A 25,721-nucleotide genomic window follows, 5' to 3' on the forward strand; every position below is an offset into this window, starting at 1 on the left:
AAATTGCTTAAAATTAAAGTACATTTTTTGATACTTCATTTAGTCCCTACCATTTGGTATAAGTGAAACTACCAAACACAGTTCCAAAAGTTATTAAGAAATTGAACATGCGGTTCCACCGATCTTATGAGCATGTAGCTAAGGGAAAACTCACATAAATCTCAAAGACATATTCATCAGCTTTGAAAGCCTCTTGCTAAGAATGTGCTGTTTATTGGAGGGGTGAAGATGAACTCTAGCACCCTTTCTTTTGGCTAAACCATAATCCACTCCGATCACACCTGAGAGAAATGAATCAACAAAGTCAGATCTGGAATCTAACACTTCACGTGTCTTTTCTATTGTTGCTGTAAGAAATAATCAATAACAATGCATAAAGCAACACAGATTTATTATCTTACAGTTCTGTAGGTCAGAAGTTTAAAATGGGTCCAACAGGGCTAAAATTTGTGTCAACAGGACTCTGTTCCTCTTGTGTCTCTAAGAGAGAATTCATTTCCTTTAAAAGAGAGTCTGTTTCCTTGCCTTTTCCAGCTTCTAGAGGCTGCTCACATTTCTTGGCTTATGACCCTTCCCTCTATATCATCAAAGCCAGCAACAGTGGGTCAAGTTCCCACATTACATCACTCTGACCTCCTCTTCTTCCCCCTTCTTCCACTTTTAAGAACTGCTTTGATTACATTGGACCTACATGGATAATCTAGGATACTCTTCCTCTTTTAAGACCAGCTGATTAATAATTTTACTTTTGTTTGCAACCTGAATGTGCCTTCACAATGTAAGGTAACTCATTCACAGTTTGCAGAAATTAGGACACGGACATCACTAGCATCCGTTACTCTGCCTACTATAGCTCTCAAGGTTTAGACATGTATTCTGATGTTCCTATTTGCTCCTCAAAAGGAGATATAAATTTTTGATTTAAATCTCCTAAAAGAATTACATGCTATTTCACCTCAGAACCAATGCTCTGTACAAGGTGACCATAATTATTTCATTTTCAATCTGATTTTTAATTTCAGAGTGTTTTTGAAACAAAACTGTTTTGTGGAGCTTTGTGGAGCAAGAAGAGGAAGTGATCATTTAGAAGCAAAGTAGGGTATGCTTTCACAAAACCTAAAGCAGACTTGAAGAACATTTCCAAATGTACAAGGCCCCAAAGAGAAAGTTAATTTTTTGTAACTTTCCTTTGAAAGTGTGAAAGTGTCAGTTGTTCAGAAAGTGTTCAATTTTTTGTGATCCTATGGACTATAGCCCACCAGGCTTCTCTGTTCATGGGATTCTCCAGGCAAGAATAATGAAGTGGGTTGCCATTTCTGAACAAATCCATTGCTGCTGTGAGTACAAGGGAAGTTATGATTATTGTGGGTTGTATCATATGAAAATGGCATAATATACATGGCAAGCACCTCCAGAAACAGATTGGAAATGTGTTTAGCATATACTTTCTTTCAAATATATATATGACCTTTATGAATAAAATTTCAAGTATAGTCACTATATATGGAAGTTTTCGTCTTAGCGGTAATCACTCAAAAATTAGATTTTTGCTCAAATAAGTAGGCTAAGTAAAATACGGCTGATTTCCCACTAAAACTTCTACCAGAGAAGAGGCTATACAAGCAACAAGTTCTATTCAGTAAAGGCCGATTGAAGAACATAATTTTGCCAATAAACTCTTTTCCCATTATACAATAATCACAGATGCACTCTGTTGGAAAAAAATTTGGCTTCTCAATGAAGTACAATAATACCTAAGCATGTAGTAAATCTTCTAAAATCACATACTTAAAGGAAAAAAAATGTTTCATTAAACATTAATATCAACACTCCAGCATCAACCACAACAATTTGCTACACTAAAAACAAGAAAATCAAATGCTGAAAGTGAAAAATATAGTTCTGAATCTTTGGCCACATTATCCATCTGCTTTGTTTCCATTAAAGAGGCAGGACTCCCTAACACTTACTAATTTCTACATTTTTCACAAACTTCAAATCATCTCAATGCTCTACTTTTATTTCTGTGGTAATAGGATATAATTTTTAAAACTTTTTCTAACCATTAAGTCTAAGAGCCACTTTCCAGATTCATTCACTGCCTAATAACTCTATAGTTAGTATAGGATGACTCCCTTCTTAATAGACCTAATTAAATATACATACTCAGGGATGCATGAACACACACGCAGAGACACACACACACACACATATATGTACACAGTAACTCCCTTTAAGTCTATTCTTGTAGATAGAGAAAAGGACACATAATTTAGAATGTACCAAGACCAGAATTAGAAAAGGACAGATTTATGGTGGTGATCATTTTGTAATGCATAGAAACATCAAATCACTCAATTATACTTCAGAAACAAATAAACAAACCCATAGAAAAAGATGAAATTTGTGGTTACCAGAGGTGGGGATAGGGGAGATGAAATTGGATGCAGACAGTCAAAAGGTATAAACCCCCACTTATAAGCACTAGGGATGTAATGGATGACATGATAAATATAATTAACACTGCTGTATGTTATATGTGAAAACTGTTAAGAAAGTAAATCCCAAGAGTTCCAATCATGGGGAAGAAATGTTTTTCTTTTTCTTTTACTTTGAATCTATGTAAGATAGATGTTCACTAAACTTATTGTGACCACCATTTCATAACACATGTAAATCAAAATCACTATGCTGTACACTTTAAACTTATACAGTGTTGTATATCAATTATATCTGAATGAAACTGGAAGGGGAAATAAATAAAGTAAGAATAAAGTAAGAAAATAAAATGTTCAACAATACCTGAATTGTTACCTGAACTCCACCTCAGAGTTCTAAGTAACAGACAACGTTGAGGTTCCTTTTTCATCTTTATTTTCTGACAAATACTTATCTCTCCAGAGAGCTGTGTAAGCTTCTATCAATATATATTTCTGGTAATGGTTTGACTTTATACATGTGTGATATTTCCAGAAAAAGTGAAATTTTATTTATTTTGTTGGAATATTAATTCATAGAAAACCAAAAATGCTACTACTATAACTGTAGCCCAGAAGATTCTTCATGTGCAAAACGACTCAATAAAACAAGCTCAACTCAAAGTTGGATGGATTGTGCACTTGTTAATTTTGTCATTCCCACAATCTATAGGCTTGTTTACTTCACTGAGATATTAGCTTAATAACCATGTCCTCAATAGGGACTTAGAACATATTCAAAGGGTGTGAGTTAAGAAAGTGCTGATTGCTCACTTGTGGCTGAAATTTGTATACAGATTAGAAAGTGCCTGGTCATCTAGACAACACAAAGGAAAGGCTGTCCTTGAAAAGTCCAAGTAACCTTACATTCATTTCATTCAGTGTTCTTCCTTACAGTGAGTAATTCACTGTACTATATTATATTATATCAAACTATTATAAGTTTGATCAGAATTTATTAGGCAGCATCATTTCTTTTTCCAGGTTGTCCTCCAAATATGAAAATATTATTTGCAGTCATAGAACATAAATTAGTAAGTTATTTTACTGGTGGCTAAGATGAATTTTCTCTTAGACGAACAAACTATGGACCCTTGGTAAATATTTTTTAAAATACTAGTAAATATTTTCATAAATATTTTCAAAAATGCTAGTAATGGTATTTGTGCATGTTACCCTAGAACAACATGAGGCCAGTTGGATTGCACGGGAACTCATATCAAAAAATTTTTGAAGTTTAGAGAAAGAAAATTCTATAATGCAAAGGGACACAATTTTGTTGAGCCAAAGGAGAACATTATCTTTGGGTCACTTTGCTCAGGAATAGAGACAAGAATGGCTCCAACAGAGTAAAAGTTCCTTTCCTGACTCAGGGCCCTGCAGTGAGGTCATTTGTGAATGACCTGGAAAGACAGGAGCAGACTAGTGACAACACTTCTCACACACACACATACCGCAGAATGCCCCAGGTGGTGCTGTGATCGCCACACAAACCAAGTGTGACCAGATAGACACAAGCCTTGGAAACAAAGTACAGTCCATCCAAAGAAATGCTCTGATTCAAATGGCCTCACGGAAAGCATAAAATACAGTTCAACTTTAAATCAATGTTACATTATACACAACTTTTAGTTCAATCTCTACCCTTCCACCTTACCCAAGAACCTGATTTTAAATGACAATTTCAGCTTGGATTTTAATACTCCTTCCAGTGAACTCTTTCATAATGGAACTTAAATGATCAAAAGCAAACAGACCCACAGTCATTAGCCCACGTCCTTCTGGTGGCATTTTGGGCTGCAGGTATGTTTCTTTTTCAGAAATCAATGGAATAGACTCACAACATTCTGATTTTCTCTTTGTCTTAAAACAAACAAACAAAAAAAGCCTAATGTTCATTTCTCACACATAAATTCAATGCTAATCTTAGACTATATAAATACTAGAAAACTACCCACATATCAACTAAACCAAATTCTTCACATCAAGAAAAACGGTGGGGAAAAAAGTCTTAGAGCTGCCTTTAGTACTTTCTTGACTAACTTAATTGATAAGAAGTAGTCCTAGAAATAACTAGCTAGAGAGTAAAAAAGTTTTATTGTAAAGGAAATACACTATTATTTTTAAAAATATATAGAAACTACAATCTTTAAGGTTTTTCCCAGAAATTGATTTTATCCTAAATATCTACACAATTGGTCTCTCCTTCTATTTTGTTAAAACTTATTCATTCTTTTGTAGTCCACAGGAAATTCTTATTTTTTTCTTTTCACACACTGACCCAAATATAATTCTTGACCTTCCCATCATTTCAAAAATGAAAAAAAAATTCATAGGCAAAACTATTTAATTGCAACTAAGAGAAGAATATGGAAAAAAACCCAACTTATATTCATAATAAAAAAGATATTATAAATCTAAAGCAAATTAATAATACCAAAATGTTTATCCTTTAGAACCAATGTGCTTTGTTACATTAAGAGCATGTCAAAATATGTGGTATGATTTTAAAGAAACTAAAATATCCTGATACATGGTGCACACATTTCTAAAACATATTTCTCAAGAGAATTCATGAATACTAAGGTTTTCTTTTCCGTACAATACATTCTGACCCAAGTTTTTTCATAAAAGGCATCCTCCAAACTTTCAGATTGAAAAGCAAGACATTTGCTCTGTTTCAGTTCTCCTTTAACCACAGAAAGTATAAAGCAGTGACTAAACAGTTACAGTGTCTATTCCCTCAAAAGAAAAAATGGGAGAAGAACTATGCTTTAGAGTAAAGCAAAAAAGAAAATCATAAGTAACTTTCAGAGATTTTCTGTGACCCAGGCCTCCATTTTACAAAGCGGCATCTTAACATTTCCTGGTGAATTTTCTCCTTTTACCTTCATAGGATATCGAAGTTCTAGGAACACAGCCTGAAACAGCATCACTATCCCTAGTCATAGACTTTCTTCAAAAGAGTGCTGAAAGCTCAGATTCTAACCTGACTCAGTGGTTCTCCAAACCTGCCTGCACCTCAGTACTATCTGGGAAGCTTTCGAAAAACGTAGATGCCCTGGACACACATCCTAGCAATCCTCACTCAATGTAACTACAGGGAGGCTGGGAAATCTGAATTTTTTCTAACACTTCCCAAATGCTTCTGATCAACCAGGTTTGGAAATCACCCATGGACAGAAGAATGTGGTGAGCTACAGTCCATAGGGTCACAAAGAGTCAGACACAACTGAAGTAACTTAACACTGGACAATACTAGCCAAGTGTCACTCTACTTACTGACAAACTAGCCACGTTCAGCTTGATACTAATAGACTATATCCTCATCTTCAACCTCTCTTTAATAATTATCAGTTGAAAAGATCCTAATATGCACTACCCATTTATAGTCATGACTTTATCAAAAAATGTTGTTAAAAAAAGAAGGGAAATTAGATGTTTTATGATATTCTCCAGATTTCAAGATAGTGTCTACTTTTCTCTTCCAAAGAGAATTTTGAACTGTAAAATTATCTTCGGCTACTTTATAAAAATTAGCAGTATGGATCTGATCTTAGTGACTCTCCACCATCAATCCTATAGGTCCTCAAAAATTTTGTTTGGGATCTGGAGCTTAACCCAAACTTGTTCTATTGCCTTGTCCAAAGATTTTGAAAATAAACATTTTGCATATCATTACCTAACATTTGGCCTAATGAATTCAAATGTGCCAATCTTGAGTCAAATCCAAAATTTTTAAGTAAACAAAGTGCTACTTAATTATCCAACAGTTAGGTATGTCCAGGCATCCAGCTGGTGTGGTAGAAAGGACTTGGTTTCTGGAATTAAGCTGATTAAGGAATGAATCTTGGCTTTCCTGCTCAGTATCTCCCATGTAACTCTAAGTAGGATTCAAAGATTTTTAAACTACAATTCTATCTGCAGAGTGGGAATGACGAGAGCAGCTTTATAGTGTTATTTTGAAGATTAAATGGGATAACATACAGAAACTGCTGTGTACTTAACAAGAGCTCAACAATTATGAAGACTCAGACTTTGGTATCAGGGAAACTTGAGCTTTCATTCCAGCTCTATCTCTTGCAGCATTAGGAAATTCCATAAATATTCTAAGTCTCAATTTCATCACCTATAACATGGACATAATAGTAGTACCTACTTGACTATAGCCATGAAATTAAAAGACACTTGCTTCTTGGAAGAAAAGCTATGACAAACCTAGACTGCATATTAAAAAGAAACATCTCTTTGCCAACAAAGGTACGTATAGTCAAAACTATGGTTTTTCCAGTAGTCATGTACAGACATGAAAGTTGGACCATAAAGAAAGCTAAGCACCAAAGAACGAATGCTTTCGAATTGTGGTGCTAGAGGAGACTATTGAGAGTCCCATGGACTCCAAGGAGATCCAACCAGTCCATCCTAAAGGAAATCAGTCCTGAATATTCATTAGAAGGGCTGATGCTGAAGCTGAAGCTCTAATACTTTGGCCACCTGATGCAAAGAGCTGACTCACTGGAAAAGACTCTGATGCTGGGAAAGATTGAGGGCAGGAGGAGGAGAAGGAGGTGACAGAGAATGAAATGGTTAGATAGCATCATCAACTCAGTGGACATGAATTTGAGCAAACTCCGGGAGACAGAGGAGGATAGAGGAGCATGGCATGCTGCAGTCCCTGAGGTCACAAAGAGTTGGACACAACTTTGCAACTGAACAACTTCTTCGAATTATTGCAATGAACAGTACATGTAGAGTATTTCATGTATTCTTCCATGTTGCTAGCACTTAGTAAGCATCATTAACTGACAGCTTTTTAATTCTATTTTCCTCCTCAACTTGCATTCTAAAGATTCAGGAAGAAATTTGGATTTGCAGAGAGAGAGAGGATCTCAATTCTCCTTTCACAGATGAGGATGTTGAGGCTAGAGAGACTAGGTGGCTTGCCTAAAGTCACGCAGCTAATCTGTGACAGGGCTGGATCTAGTCCCACATTATCCTTAGCAGATATAGCATTGTACATACTATATTGACCTCCCTTAACAGAGACAAATACTATTTGTAATGAACCTACATCACTCAGAAAACCACTAGTTAGTTTCCCTCATGGCTAGAGAGTAAGTCTTGATAGTCAATTAAAATAAATGCAACCAGATCGCTGTCTGTTATAAAATATTATTATTCAAATGTAACAACATAACTCCCTGGATCTTCATTACTGAGTAAAAGCCAAAGAATGACTAAATTTTGTTAAGAATCCAAAAGAGGCATTTTTATACATTTTTCCCTAAATGTACAAGAACACGGACTCTCTGGAGTGGTCTGCTCATTTTGGAGATATTGGCTGCATATAAACAGAAAATAATAAACTCTCCTTGTCTACCAACAACTGGAAAACAAATCCCCAAGGAGCATAGTGAGCACTCTCAGTATGATCGATGACAGATGTACAGTCGGGAGCCACTTTCTATGCTCCGAGCAGAGGAAAGGTCCACAGAGATGTGAGCCAAAAAAAGCTGTGCATAAAACTTAAAAAGAGGGCAATGCATATCCTGTAGTCCCTTCAGACTTTTTCTTTCACTGACAGAGGATTGCAACCTAAGTGGTTTCTGGCCACAGCAGAAAGCAACAAAAGGCTGCATGGCTGATTTTTCTTAAATGAAAAAAAAAAAAAGAAACCAGAAGGGTTTATGCTCTTTAAATTGCACGGTCCAGATGGTGTTTTCCATCCTTCATGCTCCTTTGGTTGCGGCTGTGTCTTGCCTATGTCTTTTGTGGCAGGACACACTCACCAGTCAGCAATTTCACCACTGCTTGGGTCCAAATGAGCTATGGAGAAAGAAATTAGGGTGAGTGGAGAGGCCACAGCTGGGAGAGATCAGCCACACTCAACAGGCCTCTCCCACATACATAAACAGAACAGACCCGGGAAGGAGGGCAGAGAAACAAAATATTGAGGTTTAGAGGGTAGTGCTTGAGGCCCGCAAAGTCGGTGTAACCACATGACATGCACGTATAGGTTCTAACCCAATTGCTGAAAATCCCTGAGCGTCTGTGAAAAGGTGGCTATTAAATGTCTTAGCTGAAACATTCAAGTGCTTTTTGATACCACAAAATATTTTTTCATGCACTTAAGCTGTTTCTTAATACCTAACTGAAAGGAGAGACTCATTTAGTAAGTTTATTCTCTTGTAGGAAAGTGTCTCTAATAATGAACTGTGTTTGCTGGATTTTGAGTTCCTGGCATAGTTTTAAATCTCTATCTTCACTGCAGGTCTCAGCTGAAAATTTCTAGGATTTGAAATTCATGTGGACCACAATCCTACCCTATTTATTAGAAGAAACATTAAAGAATGTAACATGTCTTCCACAGCATACTGTATTAGCACCTGAAATGTAAGAGGAAACTAATGCCTTTAGCAATGGATTATGGCTTTTCAAGTACCACTTTCCTTGCATAATACTGCAATAAAAAAAGAAAACATCCAAATGAGATATCAGTATTTTTTCTACAGAGTGAAGAAAATATTTCTAACTCCATATTTGTGGTTTATGTTAAGCCACCTGCTATTGAAACACTAAGATTTCTTTTTTCTTTTGCACAAAAGCAAAGGGTCACCCTTCCATTTCTCTTTCTCTACGTCAAGGAGAATGCATGCCAACTCAGTCTCCTCCTACATGAACACAATCCTGTGAACAAGAAACCCTTCACCACAGTTTTATCAGCCCAGGATGTTTTTATGATGTGTAGTCTAATTGGGTCCTCTCCAGGAAAGAACACTAAATTTAAATTGTGGCCTCCATCAACAGCAAAAGCAAAGCAAAGTCAGCACTGGGCAGCATTTCCAGTGACTGTTTTAGAACAGGTAGTTCTTGAAAACACTGGGCAGTTTCTAAAACTCAATTAATTATGGGGCTTACTTTTTAACCTTTATCTTCAAAGCTATTAGAATGATTTTTTTAAAGTCCACTCATGTGCTTCTATTAATAGTTGGAATATGCTGATTTTCTGGAAGACAAAATGTTTTGAAAAATAAGGTTGCTCCTAACCTTGTAAACAGCAAACCTATGTCTAGGGATTTATTCCAAATTAGAGATACAAAGATTTCTGCAACTTTTGACTGTAATGGTAACACATAAGAAACAGAGTCAGTGTTTAAAAGGAGGAAAAAGAATCATGTCAATTATGGGATAAAATGGTTTCAAGAATGTTTACTAATATTGGAAAATATTGTGAGAGAGAGTTTAGTTTTTCAAATGATACAAGCTATAAACTTGATCATAATGTTTTAAGTATATATTTATATATGTGTGTGTTTATATGTACATGCTGATTTATATCTATATATACAAGTAGAATCTAAGAGTGAAAGAAAAAATATTATTTTTGTTCTCTAATATTGCCTGTTATTCTGAAATTTTCTACAATGAACACAGATTGATGTTAAAATTAGAAAAAAAATAAATATAAAAAAGTATGTTAAAAATTTTAAAATTGGATATCCTGAAGAATTTTAAAAGCATGCATCTTGGAACTAAAAAAAAAAAAAAATCCCATCTGGCCTAGTTTTTTTTTATTAAAAGTTAATGTGTTTTTCAGATGAAGCCCAGAGACCTTAATTGATTTATCTAAGCAAATGGTTTGAAGATTCCACCTATTCTTTTAACCGAAAAAGAAAATACAATTCACTTATCATAAGAAACCTGAACATCCTACTTCAAAGGCCTCTACTCACACACCACAGCTTTCAAGCTTCTTCTGGTAACCAAGGACAAGTTCTAAGAATTGAGATAAATACTAAAACCCATAAAGTGATACCATTAGAGTCAGGTATGTCCCAGGGATTTCCACGTCACATACAACGGAATGATCAGTTCAGCAGTGGTTCGCAGGAGCCTCATTGGGCAGAAAAAGGACACAGAGTATGCATGGCTGCTTGTACCAAAGCAGTGCCATTTTCATTTGCTTACTATAGTGGGCTTCAGTTTAGATCCCTCCAGAAGAAAACTAGGATCTGGATGCAAGTATTTTATTTGACAGATGAACCAGGAAGTACTGTGAGGGAGGAGAAAAAAATGGGAGAAGAAGGAACACTTTCAAAGGTGTGCCCGTGTGGACGATATCTCTGTAAACAAATGGGGATCCACTTGGATGGGAACCCTCTGAGAGACTGTGGAATACAGCCTAAAGGGTGGACTATTTATCCACCAACTCTTGTACCATATTGATTGAGGGTCTGTCCTGGAATGTTAACTCACTAGTGTGTGCATGTGTGCACGCTCACTTGGTCTTGTCTGACTCTTTTGGACCCCATGGACTGTGACCCACCAGGCTCTTTGTCCATGGAATTTTCCAGGCAAGAATACTGGAGTGGGTTGCCATTTTCTTCTCCATAACTTACTGGTACTGGATCCCTAAGCAACTAAGCACTTCTGCAGACTGCCCTGGGTAGAGATGTTCAGGGAGCCTTCAAGGCATGGTGAGAACATAGGCTTAAAAGCAAGTTAGACCTGAGGGTAAGCCACGCCTCTGTCACCTACAAAACTTTGGGCCGGCTATTAGGTCAACCTGGCACTCAAGTTTTTCACAAACACTATAAAAATCTTAAAATATACTATCAAGTAATTTTCCATTGTGCCAGTTCACTAGTCAGGGCTTCTAAAAGCAGAAGTCTACTTGCCATTTGAATAAAGCACAAAATGTGAATTTTAAGCTCTGCTCTATTACTTGCCATTTTGGTATTCCCACCCTGAACACCCACGTATCTTTGATGATCATTAACTTTTATGATGGGTTCCTATACCATTCAGGAATATTTTAGATCAACAATTTCTATGCTATAATAAAGTAAAAAATTCTAACTTTAATTTTATATCAGTAATAATAAATAGAACACTATTGAGTACTTAATACACACTAACTAGTATATATAGCAGACTTCACATGTATTATCTCAGTAAAGTTCAATAACTATACTTGTCAGGGACTATTACTAAGCCTATTTTACTGATGAGAAAAATTGAAACCTGGAGAAAGTAACTTGCCCATGATTGTGTAACTAAAATACAATACGACCTGTGCCCCAATCTAGACCTGAATGACTCCAGAACGAGCACTCAACAATTGCACTGTACCCCCTTCCACTTGTAGAAGGAAATGGCAACCCACTCCAATATCCTTGCCTGAAAAATCCCATGGACAGAGGAACCTGGCTGACTACAGTCCTTGGGGTCGCAAGAGTCAAACAATGACTTAGTGACTGAGCATGCCCTTCTCCTTTTATAGGCAATTGGACAGATTACATGATCTGCCAACTCTTTAATCACCAATAAGCTATGGCAGCACTCTAATAATCAACTTTGGTTTAGTAGAAATGATCAACAGCTTGCCATAACAGATCACTACTACACACCATTTCAAACTTATCACTTCCAGTCTCCTATAGTGGATCTTTGGAGCCAAAAAGATCAGGGTTTAAAATCTGGTCAAGCACTTCATATCTGTATGATGTTGGACAAATGCTTTACTTCCATGTGACTTAGTTCCCACCAATGTCCAACATGAAGAGCTGGCAGAATATAAAAAAGGGCCTTAATGAAGATGTATTTCAAGTGTCTGATATATAGTATGTGCTCACAAAATCATAGCTAGAAACTAGTCCTCAGTTGTCAGCAAAGCATTAAGTCCATGTCCATTAGCTAATTACAATGCTTTGTACTGCAGGCTGGTGTGGTAGGTGACCTATTGCTCAAAGTATATGAAAGTGGAACTATTATATTAAACTCCTCCATTGTTGTGAGTAGTTATAGCTAAAATGTTGTGCCAGATTTTTCACACTCAGTAAAATTGGTCCTACATCCTTGAACGAGTATCCATTTATAGATTTATGTGGAATATAGATACAGATGGAGAGAGAACCATTCTTCATATATAATGATATGCATATATGTTTGTGTATTTATATGTATGAATAAAATAATTAGCTCATTTCTGCTTTATATAGATTTTTTAAGAAAACATGCAATTTTACTACTCCTACAACTGAATAAACTTATCTTGGTGATTGATGATACGATGATAGTAGCAAAGAGTTAAGAGTGAGAAAAGGGATAGAGGAAATAACATTATGAAATGAAACCTATTCTGAAAATCCTGTGATTGCCCATCATTGAAGTCATTTTGGAAAAATAGCCTGTGGGTAAAACTGTAAACACCATATGTTTTTGAGTATTGAAATGTTGTCTAAGAAAATTACTGAAAAAAAAAAAAACCTTCAATCCCAAGATTATTTTGAATTGGAAGATTTGGATATTTTAATAACCCCTTTCCTTTAACTAACCTTGCTGGTTCTGCAAATAGTTATTTATACTAACTAAAATGAAGGATACAAAGAATTTATGTCTTTATTGAACTTTATAAATTTCATACTTATTGGGAAAGAAGGAGCGTATGGGGGGGAAAGCTATATTTTTTTGGCGTTTCTGTTATTAACTCACTCTGACCTTTCTGTGTCTCAGATTTCTCTTACAAACCCAGGTAAAATGGTGCTATTTGCCCTCTAAGTTCAATTTTTAAATAGTTATAAATTAAACTAGATATTGTAAAACAAAAACTATGATATATCCAAAGGTAGATCATATTTTTCATTTTTAGTTCCTCGGTGATTCTTAAAAAGATATGTAAAGAGCATCACAGATGAATGAAAGCTTCATCATCATCGTGTGGCATTAGCACTGAGACACAGTAGAACCCTTAACAACATGGTGTCAAGGCTGTAGAAGGGAGTTGGCTATCACGATCCATACCAGAGTTTGATTAGAAGGATATAGTATTTGTAATAAAGCATGTTCTAATACTACATCAGAGGGAACAACCAGAAGAAATAATATAGAATCCAAAATGCATTTTCACACGGTGTTAGCATATTCATCACTCAGCCGTCACATGGTTTGGGGGTTGTATAAATTTTCATGCATCAGTTTGAGTTAAGTTTATCAGTCATGGTGCTTTCAGCCATTGAACAACACTTATCAAACTATGTCATGTGCAGTTTAATGAGGATATAAAAATGCGTAACAAAAAGTGGTTTACCACTAGTTAATACAGACTTACATAACCAATCATTTCCTGAGAATGACTATTAATCAGACAAATAGAACTCCCACAGATGGAACTGCTCTGTGATTTGGGCAAGTCCTTCAACCACTCTGATCTTTAGAAACTTCACACAGAGGGCATGGATTGGTTGCCAGCGCTCTTCTCACACTAATGCTTTTGAATTATTACTTGGTGCATTTGCTTTCATAAATTAAATTCATTTTAAGAGTAGAATTATACTGAACTAGAAAGTTTTAAAATGATGCAACATCTTTTGGAAATTTCTTTTCCTAATTATTTGCATTCTTCCCCCATATTTGCCCACTTGCCTATTTATACAACCAGGCAATAATAAATCCTTTTTTCTCTTACCAGTTAATTTAGGAATGACATCTATTTTCACACTTTCCACTCCTTTAGAAAATAAACTCTGTGAGACAAAATCTATACTAATTTTTTTCACTGTATTTAGCAAAGTGCCTTACTCATAAGACACATTCATTAAATATTTTTTTAATAAATTAATGTTGCCTGATGGTATCAATTTAGTGTGCGCTCTGGTGTCTGCCGCTCCCAGCCATTACCACAGTTCCTAAGGTTGTGGATATGACATAATCTGAAATTCAGATTGGAGAAGTTCTCCACTCTTGTCTTTATTCCATTGCTCTAAGCCGTTTCAGAAATTATCTGCTCTTGCTTTCTTCCCTCTTGGCTTTGAGAATGGTTCACCCTCCTTGTTTTGTTCCATTTGGCTTTGGCAGCTATTCCCAGACTGTTTACCTTGTGTACTGACCTTGGAAACCCCTAAGATTTGCCTCTGCTAATTGTCTCCGCCTGCTTTGGCTCCAAATCCAAATCATTGCCCAAGAGCAGGCCTCTGAGACACCACCTGCCCCATCACATGGAAAGGAGATCATATTTGATTTCTTTGGACAACATCCATCTTATCAGGTTCATCCAAAACTCAGATTTGCTTGTAACGGATATTTGAAACCCAGTCTGCGATAAGGTTTAAAACTTTCTAGCCGTGAAGGTGAAGAGGACATTCATTTAGTTCCTATAACAAGTGCCTACATTGAAATAAAGCAGTAGAGGAACAGATGCACTTCTTGACAGGACATATGAAGAATGTGGAAAATAATGAAGAATTAAGAAAGATAAGATGTAACTAAATTATAGGATGTAGGGATTAAAAAAACTTTAGAATTTTAAATAAATAGTCACAAAAATCTTTATACAACATAAAATTTCCTTTATGTAATATTCTGATACATGACCATTTAGACTGTGCTTTACTATTTCTAGGAAAAAAGAGCTAAGAAAGCCAATATCTTAGGATTTTTATATTGAATGGAAACTTTAATTTCCACAATTTCTCCCAGTACAATCTTTTGAAACTACAAAAAAAAAATTCTTTACCATACAACTCTTTAAAATATTGTAAAATGAGTATGTCAGACCTCTCATTACCACCAAAACCTTTGTGTGTGTGCGTCCAATGTAATCATAAGAACTTTCTATTAATACTTATTAGTACTGAGGCAAGTACTTTACATATATTATCTCATCATAATTTATGATGTTATTATCAATTTCACTGTGGGCTCACGTTTAACTTTCAGAGTATGATTTTTACCATATACTAATAATTTGGCCTTTAAGCTTGAATTTTAAAATGAAGATGAGGATATATACTTCATATAGTTGTTGTGAGGCTTAAGTGGATTCACATTTGTTGTAAGGATTAAGTCAGCTAAAGCACGAAAAGCACAGGATTTTCAACAAACTGTGATTGTCATTAGCCATCAGAATTAACTGCTTTCAAGCCAGGTATCCTCAATCTACTACTTCTGTAACCGATTTTAAAATTTTCATATAATTATAATAAATAATATATATCCAGTATAAAAATTGAGGCAAAAAGTAGAACTAAGAGACAGTGCATATTAGAAAGACAAAGACAGTATTTGCTGCATATTTGTTCAATTTTTAATTTGCACAGTATCTTAATTGCTTCTTTAGGTTAAGACATCCAACTGGCAATCTGGGTTTTTATTATTATTAAGATACATAAGCATCTTACCCAGAGAAGGCAATGGCACCCCACTCCAGTACTCTTGCCTGGAAAATCCCATGGGCGGAGGAGCCTGGTAGGCTGCAGTCCATGGGGTCTCGAAGAGTCGGACATGGCTGAACGACTTCCCTTTCACTTTTCACTTCCATGAATTGGAGTAGGAAATGGCAACCCACTCCAGTGTTCTTGCCTGGAGAACTCCAGGGACGGGGGAGCCTGGTGGGCTGCCGTCTATGGGGTCGCACAGAGTCGGACATGACTGAAGCGACTTAGCAGCAGCAAGCATCTTACCATGTTATTGGAAACTCTCTTTGTAAGTTTCATTTTAATGATGCATGGCATTTCATTAAGTGACTGTATCATGATTAGAGTACTTTTCTCTTTTGAATATTTACTTTTATAAATGACTGTATAACAAACATGTTTATTAATAAATATCAGTTTTCAATTTTTATTAGTACAGAGCTCAGTTTTTAAAAAAGAGATAATCTTGAGATGTATACTTCTAGTTGATATTATTAACCAAAATGCAAGACTACATACTTGCATATCTTACTTTGCATTGTGTGTGTGTGACTATTAAACTTGATTGTGTTGGTCTTATCCCATAGTGATTTGATGGGTCCAATGTTTTCATATATATCTCTCAATTCTGTATCTTCTATGAACACAATGTATCTAAGTCTTCATTCCAATTATTTAAATAAACTTTGAGGAAGAAGAATCTATGATAGACATTTTAAATTTTATTTATTTATTTAATTGCAGGATAATTACAATATTGTGATGGCTTGTCACTGGAAATACAATCTCCAGGCTGACATTGGTCCATTAATCAAAACTCTGAAAACATTGTTGAAATAGCTGAAAATTCTCTAACTATACCATCATTTAGTCCTCATGTCTCTGTATCATCAAGATGGCAAAATTCCTCCTGAAATATGTTATCACAAGGTAGATTCATTTTTTAGATGGATGTAAGCAACTATATGGAATTTGAAACTATATAAGGAAATTTTAGATGAAAATCATTTTAAAATAGCTATTTGTAGATAATATGAACTAATTGATCTGTCTCATTTCTACTGCCTAGATATTTATTCACACAATATTTAGAGAACACTTGTTAGGGACTTTGTCCTGTGTCTCATGTATATTTCTCAACAGAAAAAAAAAAGTAGTAATAACTTTGCCTGAAAAAGTAGATTTATTGTTGTAAAAATAAAAGCGTAGAAAATTATTATTTGATCATTTGTTTTTGAACTATGAAAGCATGAGTGGTTGCATGGATGGATAGATAGAGGAGTGGATAGAGGGGTGAATGAAAGATAATGTCCAAAATATTTACAGTATCATTAAGGTTTTTTTGATCAACAGTATTTTGGCCTGCATTCATTGAGTTTTACTTGCAAGTTGCCTGGCAAGTCTTATCAAAGTACATTTGTGCTAAAAGAGTCAGCACTCATCAGTTAGTCCTGAGTACTATCTAATGGCAGCATTGTCTTTTTCCAATGTTTAATAACATAAATGTTTCCAAGAATAGACTGTACTCCCTACAAATATAATTCTTGCCATATTAAATAAAAATAATTTCAAGTCAAATTAGATTTTTAGATACCAGCTTATCACTAAAATATTGTTTATTCCCTTTCAAATCACTACCCCAAAAAAATGAATTTCAAAAGAATTACTCTTTTTCTTTGACAGATAAAATAAACCTGACAAAATTAAAGAGGACTTTCCACCCTACCCAGGAAGCCGTTGTTCTGTTCCCATCATAACTTAAAGGACAAGTTGATAATGCACAGACCGCCTGATGTCCTACAAATGAAAGAAGAGGATGTCCTCAAATTCCTTGCAGTAAGAACCCACTCGGAGAAGGTAATGGCACCCCACCGCAATACTCTTGCCTGGAAAATCCCATGGACTGCGGAGCCTGGTAGGCTGCAGTCCATGGGGTCTCTAAGAGTCGGACATGGCTGAGCGATTTCACTTTCAGTTTTTACTTTCCTGCATTGGAGAAGGAAATGGCAACCCACTCCAGTGTTTTTGCCTGGAGAACTCCAGGGACGGGGGAGCTTGGTTGGCTTCCATCTATGGGGTCGTACAGAGTCGGACATGACTGAAGCGACTTAGCAGCAGCAACAGGAACCCACTCAGATGGCACCAACCTTCATATCCAATAGCAACACTCATTTACAAAGGGAAAAATGATAGCGTTACCTCATTACTCTGAAGAGAAGCTGGAAGAAACTTCTGAAGGAGGTTCCTGCCATTGTCGCCTTTGAAAACTGCTGAGGTCAGCGCCACATCCTCCAGGAATGCTGACCCATAAGCTGGGCTGAAGTTTGCCACTGCCACTGGAACCACTCCTGTGGTGGGCATTCCAGGCCTAGAACCTTCCCTAACTGGATTCACGCAGCCTTCTGAGAGCCCGACTTCCAGTGGGTACTGATCCCTGGATGACCACCAGCCTCACAGATGCGCCTTGCATTAACCTGCGCAACCTCCGCACTGCGTGAACACTGCCACCACGCCGCAGTTCCGCAGGGCGGCTACAGGGTCGGGAAGTTCTGCGCATGTGCAACACGCGTGGGAGGCGGCTATACCCATTCCCTAGAGAGAGCCTGTAAAAGCTGGAGAGAAGGAGCTGCTGAGAAAGGCGTTGTTAAAAATAAACAGCTTATTTAAAAGGGAAAAAAGGAAGGAAGAAAAGGAAGGAGGGGGGAAGGATGGAAGAGAAATGGGGAGGAAGGAAGGAAAAAGAAATTAAAGGGCATCTTCCTTACTTTTCCAGTGTTTGGAAACAGAGCCTTCTTATACAGCATGTTACAAGAACTATGCAGTTTTTCAGATTCCTATATCTAATTTTTATTTGTCCTCATTTTAATTTTGCTTTAACTAGTTATCTAAATGTTAAGGTCCCATAAATTGCCTCCAACAGTGTGTATCATGGAAAGTGTACTAAAGGGGGAAAAAATTGGGGTCTTTGAGTAGTTAGAGGTACCACCTCATTTTTTAAAGAATATTTAAATGAAAAAGTAGTTGAAATCCACTAGACAACCACTTGAGGCTTTATGACTGCTGCTGCTGCTGCTGCTGCTGCTGCTGCTGCTGCTGCTGCTGCTGCTGCTAAGTCGCTTCAATCGTGTCCGACTCTGTGCGACCCCATAGACGGAAGCCCACCAGGCTCCCCCGTCCCTGGAGTTCTCCAGGCAAGAACGCTGGAGTGGGTTGCCATTTCCTTCTCCAATGCATGAAAGTGAAAAGTGAAAGGGAAGTCGCTCAGTCGTGTCCGACTCTTAGCGACCCTGTGGACTGCAGTCCACCAGGCTCCTCCACCAAGAGTACTGGAGTGGCGGTGCCATTGCCTTCTCCATATGGATGACTAGGAGACTGTACAGTTACGCAAAGCCAAGGCAGATTCTTCAGCTGTCATTTTCTTCAACAGTAACCGCGTCCCTTGTTATCCATGACAGATTAAATGAGCATTTACCTATGAAGAAAAAGCTATACGAAAATCAGAAGAGAAGTTACAGTAAGAGAGTATATTCAGTACCTATCATGTGCCAGCATGTACATAATATGATTCAATGAAAGCAATATTTAAAATTCTAATCAAAGAAAATCCCCCTTAAATCAGAACTATGACAGCATCTAAAGTGAAAAATGCAAATTATTTTTGACTCTCCTTTTCGTCTTTGTAATCCTTCTCTAATTGCTTTTCTTTGCCTCTTCCTTTTGTTTAACAAATGTTTATTGTGCATTTATTTGTCCCTGGTATTTTTGCTGTGACCATGTGCTAATCTCTGGTAAGGGAAACTAGTGAAAATGAAATATTAGTAATTTAGAAAAGACTGTATTATTCAATAGATTGACAAAATTCATTAGCCACGCTGAAGGAAACCTCAGTGGGAACAAAGAATAGGAAATAGGTTTCTTAACAAAATTTTGAAAATGATAGATACAGACACATCTGAATAGATAGATCTTACTGTAACTAATGGCACCCCACTCCAATACTCTTGCCTGGAAAATCCCATGGATGGAGGGGCCAGGTTGGCTGCAGTCCATGGGGTTGCTAGGAGGCGGACGCAACTGAGCGACTTCACTTTCACTTTTCACTTTCATGCATTGGAAAAGGAAATGGCAACCCACTCCAGTGTTCTTGCCTGGAGAATCCCAGGGACCGGGGAGCCTGGTGGGCTGCCGTCTATGGGGTCGTGTGGAGTCGGTCACTACTGAAGCGACTTAGCAGCAGCAGCAACTGTAACTAAATTTAGAGGTACGTCAATTAAACTTAGGAAGAATAGCACTAAAATGACAACTGATGTTTTCATTTAACAGCATTCTTAAAATTTTTGTCTAATTTCAAAAAGATATAAAGCAGTAATAAGAGATTTACTGTTAGAAAATACAAGACAAAATTTTGATGATTTACAATTGATATGGTTATATACCTAGAGTCTTACCATAAAAGAAACTCAACACAAAAGCTTAGAATTCATAAAATAACTCAATAAAATGACCAAGTATAAGTTTTTTTTAGCTGTTCGTTTTGGAAACTTTTATACCTACAAAAAAAGTTACCAGAATAATACAATAAATATCTCCATTTTTTAAATCAAATCCATCAATTTTAAAATTTTGGCCCAAATTTTTCTCTTTCATTTTGTCCTTACATCTATATATTGTATATTTTTTTCTGTTTTTTGTTAAGGCATTTAGAAGAAAGTTATAGACATTGTAATACTTGATTCCTAAAACTTCAGCATGTATACAAAAATATATTTAAAAGTCTGTATCTTCTCATATGCAGGCAATGAGTTACTTTCCCTAATTCATATGTACATAATACACAAAATCCAATCAGAATTATATTGTGATTTTTAAAAAAACTTAGCAATATTTCTAATGTTGATAAAAAATAAAGATCAGGTAAAAATCAAAAATAGAGTTTTGGAAAGAAATAAGGAAAGAAGACTAATCTTACATTTAGGTTTCCTAGTGAACAAGAAACTGTAACTATTGACACTATAATAAAACATGAACCCCATTTTAACACCACAGCTTGTTTGACCTTGAACAAATGGTTAACTTCTCAGAGTCTGAGATTCCTCATCTGTAAAATAAGCTTGAAAACATCTGTCTTGCAGAGTTTTGTAAGGATTCCCAAGTAATCCACTTGAAAAATATAATGCAATACCCAGACAGTGAAGAAAAAATCAACATATATTTTAGCAGAATTGTTTAGCTCTTTGGAAATTATAATCTATAATCAATTTGGATCTAAAATAAATTTCAGCTCTATAAAAAAGATTAAATGTTATGAAAAATATTTGTATTACAAAAATTTTAAGTTAAAAATAAGAAAAGAAATGTGAACCTTAAAATATATATATAAATTAAAATTTATTAAATCTCTCAAGAAGAGGCTTGTTTATTTTTAAAGTGATATAATAAATTATAAAATTTATGAATAGAAAACATTCTAGAAGAACAATGATATAAAAAGCATATATTAACTTTATGATGAAAAATAAAATAACTACATTTTACTGAGGACAAGAATGTGCTTTAAAAGAAGCATTAAAAAACAAAATTAAATTACATTAAAATAAAATTTAAAAAAAACACCAAACACCTTCAGGAGCAAGAAGCAACATACTCAAGATTAACAAGAAATCAGAAAAGGCTTAAAAGGGAAAATACAAAGAATATCTAAGGTGATTCAAAGAATGAATAAGAAATGAATAGGTGCAAGGAGGAAGCCACCGCACAGAAGGGATTAAAAATGAAAGCCAGCATGGACCAGTGTGATAGATATATTTGCTACATTAAGAGTTTTTTACTTCCCCCCCCCCACAGGCAGAAAAGAGCAATATTTTCATCATTGGGGGTATGAATGAGTGATTTGCTTGAAATTAAGGATATTAACCTGGTGAGAAGTATGATAAGTGCGAACAGCCGTGGACAGCACGGACTGGTAGGGACTATGCAGAGACCATTAGGAGACTATTTCACAGGTAATAAATGGTGAAGCCTGCTTTGTGAAAGAGTGAATCCAGCTACAAAATTATGTCAACTACTCTGCCACATGCTTGAAGATGAATTATACAAGTCCCTCTAGTTCTTTATGGGCTTCCCTGGTGGCTCAGTGGTAAAGAATCTGCCTGCCAAGGCTGGAGATGCAGATTCAATCTTTGGGTCAGGGAGATCCCCTGAAGAAGGAAAAATGGCAAACCACTCCAGCCTGGGAAATCCCATGGACAGAGGGGCCTAGTAGGCTACAGTCTATGGGGTCACAAAAGAATCAGACACAACTTAACAACTAAACAACAGTAAATTTTTTTTATAGTTTCTCTACCTTAACATTATTGAATATTTTCTTTTTATACTTGACTGAAGGTTGGGTTAAAGCTCAACATTCAGAAAACGAAGATCATGGCATCCAGTCCCATCACTTCATGGGAAATAGATAGGGAAACAGTGGAAACAGTGTCAGACTTTATTTTGGGGGGCTCCAAAATCACTACAGATGGTGACTGCAGCCATGAAATTAAAAGGACGCTTACTCCTTGGAAGAAAAGTTATGACCAACCTAGATAGCATATTCAAAAGCAGAGATATTACTTTGCCAACTAAGGTCCATCTAGTCAAGGCTATGGTTTTTCCAGTAGTCATGTATGGATGTGAGAGTTGGACTGTGAAGAAGGCTGAGTGCCAAAGAATTGACGCTTTTGAACTGTGGTGTTGGAGAAGACTCTTTAGAGTCCCTTGGACTGCAAGGAGATCCAACCAGTCCATTCTGAAGGAGATCAGCCCTGGGATTTCCTTGGAAGGAATGATGCTAAAGCTGAAACTCCAGTACTTTGGCCACCTCATGCGAAGAGTTGACTCATTGGAAAAGACTCTGATGCTGGGAGGGATTAGGGGCAGGAGGAGAAGGGGACGACCCAGGATGAGATGGCTGGATGGCATCATTGACTCGATGGACGTGAGTCTGAGTGAACTCCGGGAGTTGCTGATGGACAGGGATGTGCTGCAATTCATGGGGTCACAAAGAGTCAGACACGACTGAGAGACTGAACTGAACTGAACTGAGGAAGTCTAAGACAGAAACCAGCACATCTTTTGTTTCCTCTTTTCAATACTTGGTCAGTGCTTGACATGAAAGGAAGAACAAAAAAGAGGGATGTGCAGAGAGGGATGTAAAAAGGGAAAGGAAAGAAGAAATTTAAGAAAGAGAAAACGTAGTGGAGAAAGAGAGAAGTGAGAAAGATGAGAGAAGAAAAGGTGAGCAAGACAGAAATATGGGGGAAAAATACACAGGGCAACAAATATTTTTGTGGTTAATTAGAAAAGATGAAGAATTTTTCAGAAAGCCATAATTGAAATAGCACCTACTCTTATATGGTAAATCATCAGAAATTGTTCACTTATGGTTATTTCTATTATTTATGCTTAATTTGTATTAAGATTACTCCTGTTGTTTGTTTCTTTTGTTTTTATGAAATAGATCAATCACTAGATAGATTTCCCAAATACAGTCAATGCACCCATTGCTATTAGCAGACTCATTCTGGCTCAAATCTATGTCTGCCCCATGGCTACACTGCTCAAGTTTCCAAGTTGTCTTCAGTCCTGGTATAGCAGCAATCCATTTCCCACTCCAGCCAAAATGTTTACTGTGCTATTTGAATTCTTTACTTTGAATAGCACAAATTAATAAACGTATTGAACGACCTAGTCTGTACCAAGAAGCTAACATTGCTATTATTTGCTAAAGGCAATATAATTTGATCTGGTACATTTCTATTTACTAAACTATATATCTTCATAGTGCCAAGGGAACAGTTTTGAAGAGGTGATATTTAATCTATCGGAATAACCAAGAAGAGAATATAGATCATCTCTTCAAATTTAGAAAAAAAGCTTTATTTCATAAGCTTGGTTGACCATAATAATTTACTAGTGTTGGCAAATGTGCAGAGCCTAATTAGTGAAAATAAAACTGACATTGTCCATCAAGAGGTTATTTTTTTATATGTAGCACACTGGAGGAGTGTTGTTTATTACAGCTTGGTAAATATTTTTAAAGACTTGTTTTGATGGAAGCTGTGTTTCTTAAAAGAGAGGTTTATGGGTATATGGCAGCAGCCAGGAAGATGCAAATCAGTGGCATTTATAAGCTGGGGAAAGACAGGCCTGTACATACAATGAAAAGGGACAACTTTGGTCATTAAAATTGCACATGGGTATCTAAGGGAGGTCACTATTACTCTTACCACATTCCTTCCTAATGCATCTATAAGATTGTTGTATTTCTCATGGGCATTTTTGCTCTCATTCAGGAAGATATTTTATACAAAATCCTAAATTTACAGAAGATAAAATTTGGAGAATAATTATGCACAATTCAGAAGGACTTTTTAACATAAGTTTTTTAAAGAGGTAGCTTGCTTAGTGCATTTGAAATACTTTTAGGTATATAGAACTGTGTACTACATGCAGTCCATCAGAATCATATCTGTTAAGTAAATTAGGGAGGTATATCTGTAGGTAGAAGTTAAAGAAGATAATCAGAATGTGTCCCACAAAAGTATGAAAATAAATGGCACTACTTTAAAACTTGTTCTTTTTTAATTTCAGGAAATATCCTTGGTGAATATACAAGAAAGGCAAGTGTAACTTTAAATTTATAAAGTTCAAAGAAAGGACCAATGTATTTTGTCTTGCATAATTGAAAGATTATTGGATTGTTAGCCAGATCGACTGGAGGTCAGCTTTCAAACACATCCTGAAAAGTGCTTCATTCTATGAGACTAATACAAGGTTTGGGTCATGGAGCACTTCAAAATATGTTTTAAATGTACTGTGTGTATGTGTGTCTGTGTGTGTGTGTGTGTGTGGGCGCACGCATGCGCGCGTGAGGGTGCATGCATACACACACACATGCACGCTAGCACTTTAGTGCTAGAGAGACTGGAAACCTGAGCTGTCTCCAAGCTAGAATGCTGGGCGGGGTTGCCATTTCCTTCTCCAGAGGATCTTCCCAACCCAGGGATCCAACTGAGTCTCCTGTCCAAGCCACCAGGGAAGCCTGTACTAGTACTTCTCAAAATAAGCATCACCTGGGAGCTTAGGAATGCACATCATCAAACTCCACCCCAGATTAACTGAATCAGAAACGCTGGGGTGGGGTCCGGCAACCTGTGGTTTAGCAAGTCACAGGTGTTTCTGATGAAGTTTGACACCCACTGAAGTGAACTAATAGAGTTCTAATATATGCATGCATCTGGTAACTGCCTGATTCAGTTATTTTCAAATTCTCTTTCTTGGAATGCTGGGCATTTGTCTCAGGGCTCTGATGGGGAATTGTGGGGAAAGAAGGAATGTGAAGAGAAAATCTGTTTTGGAAATGTAGTTGGTGTCTACAGGACTTGCAGATGGAAATATGTAACAGCTGCAATTAAAAAGTTGTGAACTGGAGAGAGAACAGGAATACAGGGAGAACAAGAGAAAGAGAAGCAAGAGGAGAGGTAAGGAGAAGGGATAAAGAGTAGAGAAAGGAGATTTTCAACTGGATATTTCTTAAATCTGCAAACTATTATGCAGAAATCAAAATGAATCATTATATTCTACAGCTGTTTACAGTGCAACAATATGGCTAATCTTAATTTTATATTAGATTTTAAAAGCCACAAATGACTACATAAAGCATGATCCCTTTAAAGTTAAAATAATTAAAATATAGATATATTCTTTTTAGAAATATAGTTGAATGGGATAAAATGATACAAAAAGCAAAGCAAGAAAACAATAAACACAAGACTTGGGATGGTGATGATGTTAGGTAGGAAAAGACAGAGTGAGGATGCTGCAGAGGACCACACAGCCAGAGAGAAGTTGCCCTCAAGGTCTCAACTTTTGTGTTGCCTAATTCATTACCTAAATGAAGGAGGGTGGGAGAGAGAAAGGCAGGGAGGAGGGAGAAAGGGAGGAAAAAAAGAAAGAAGGGAGAGAGGAAGGAAGGGAAGAAGTCATGAATTGACTAACGGTGACCAAAGATTAT

General features: G+C 36.4%; 1 long non-coding RNA gene across 1 annotated transcript in view; it reads right to left on the reverse strand.

Annotated features, from left to right (window-relative positions):
- LOC138443486 (uncharacterized) overlaps positions 1-25,721 on the reverse strand; it is a 507,027-nt gene that overhangs the window by 458,549 nt on the left and 22,757 nt on the right. The window contains exon 4 of the long non-coding RNA XR_011258175.1: positions 19,676-19,919. This is a non-coding gene — a long non-coding RNA (uncharacterized lncRNA). The remainder of the gene's footprint in view (positions 1-19,675; positions 19,920-25,721) is intronic.

This window comes from Ovis canadensis, chromosome 7 (assembly GCF_042477335.2).
Source record: "Ovis canadensis isolate MfBH-ARS-UI-01 breed Bighorn chromosome 7, ARS-UI_OviCan_v2, whole genome shotgun sequence".
NCBI lineage: Eukaryota > Metazoa > Chordata > Mammalia > Artiodactyla > Bovidae > Ovis > Ovis canadensis.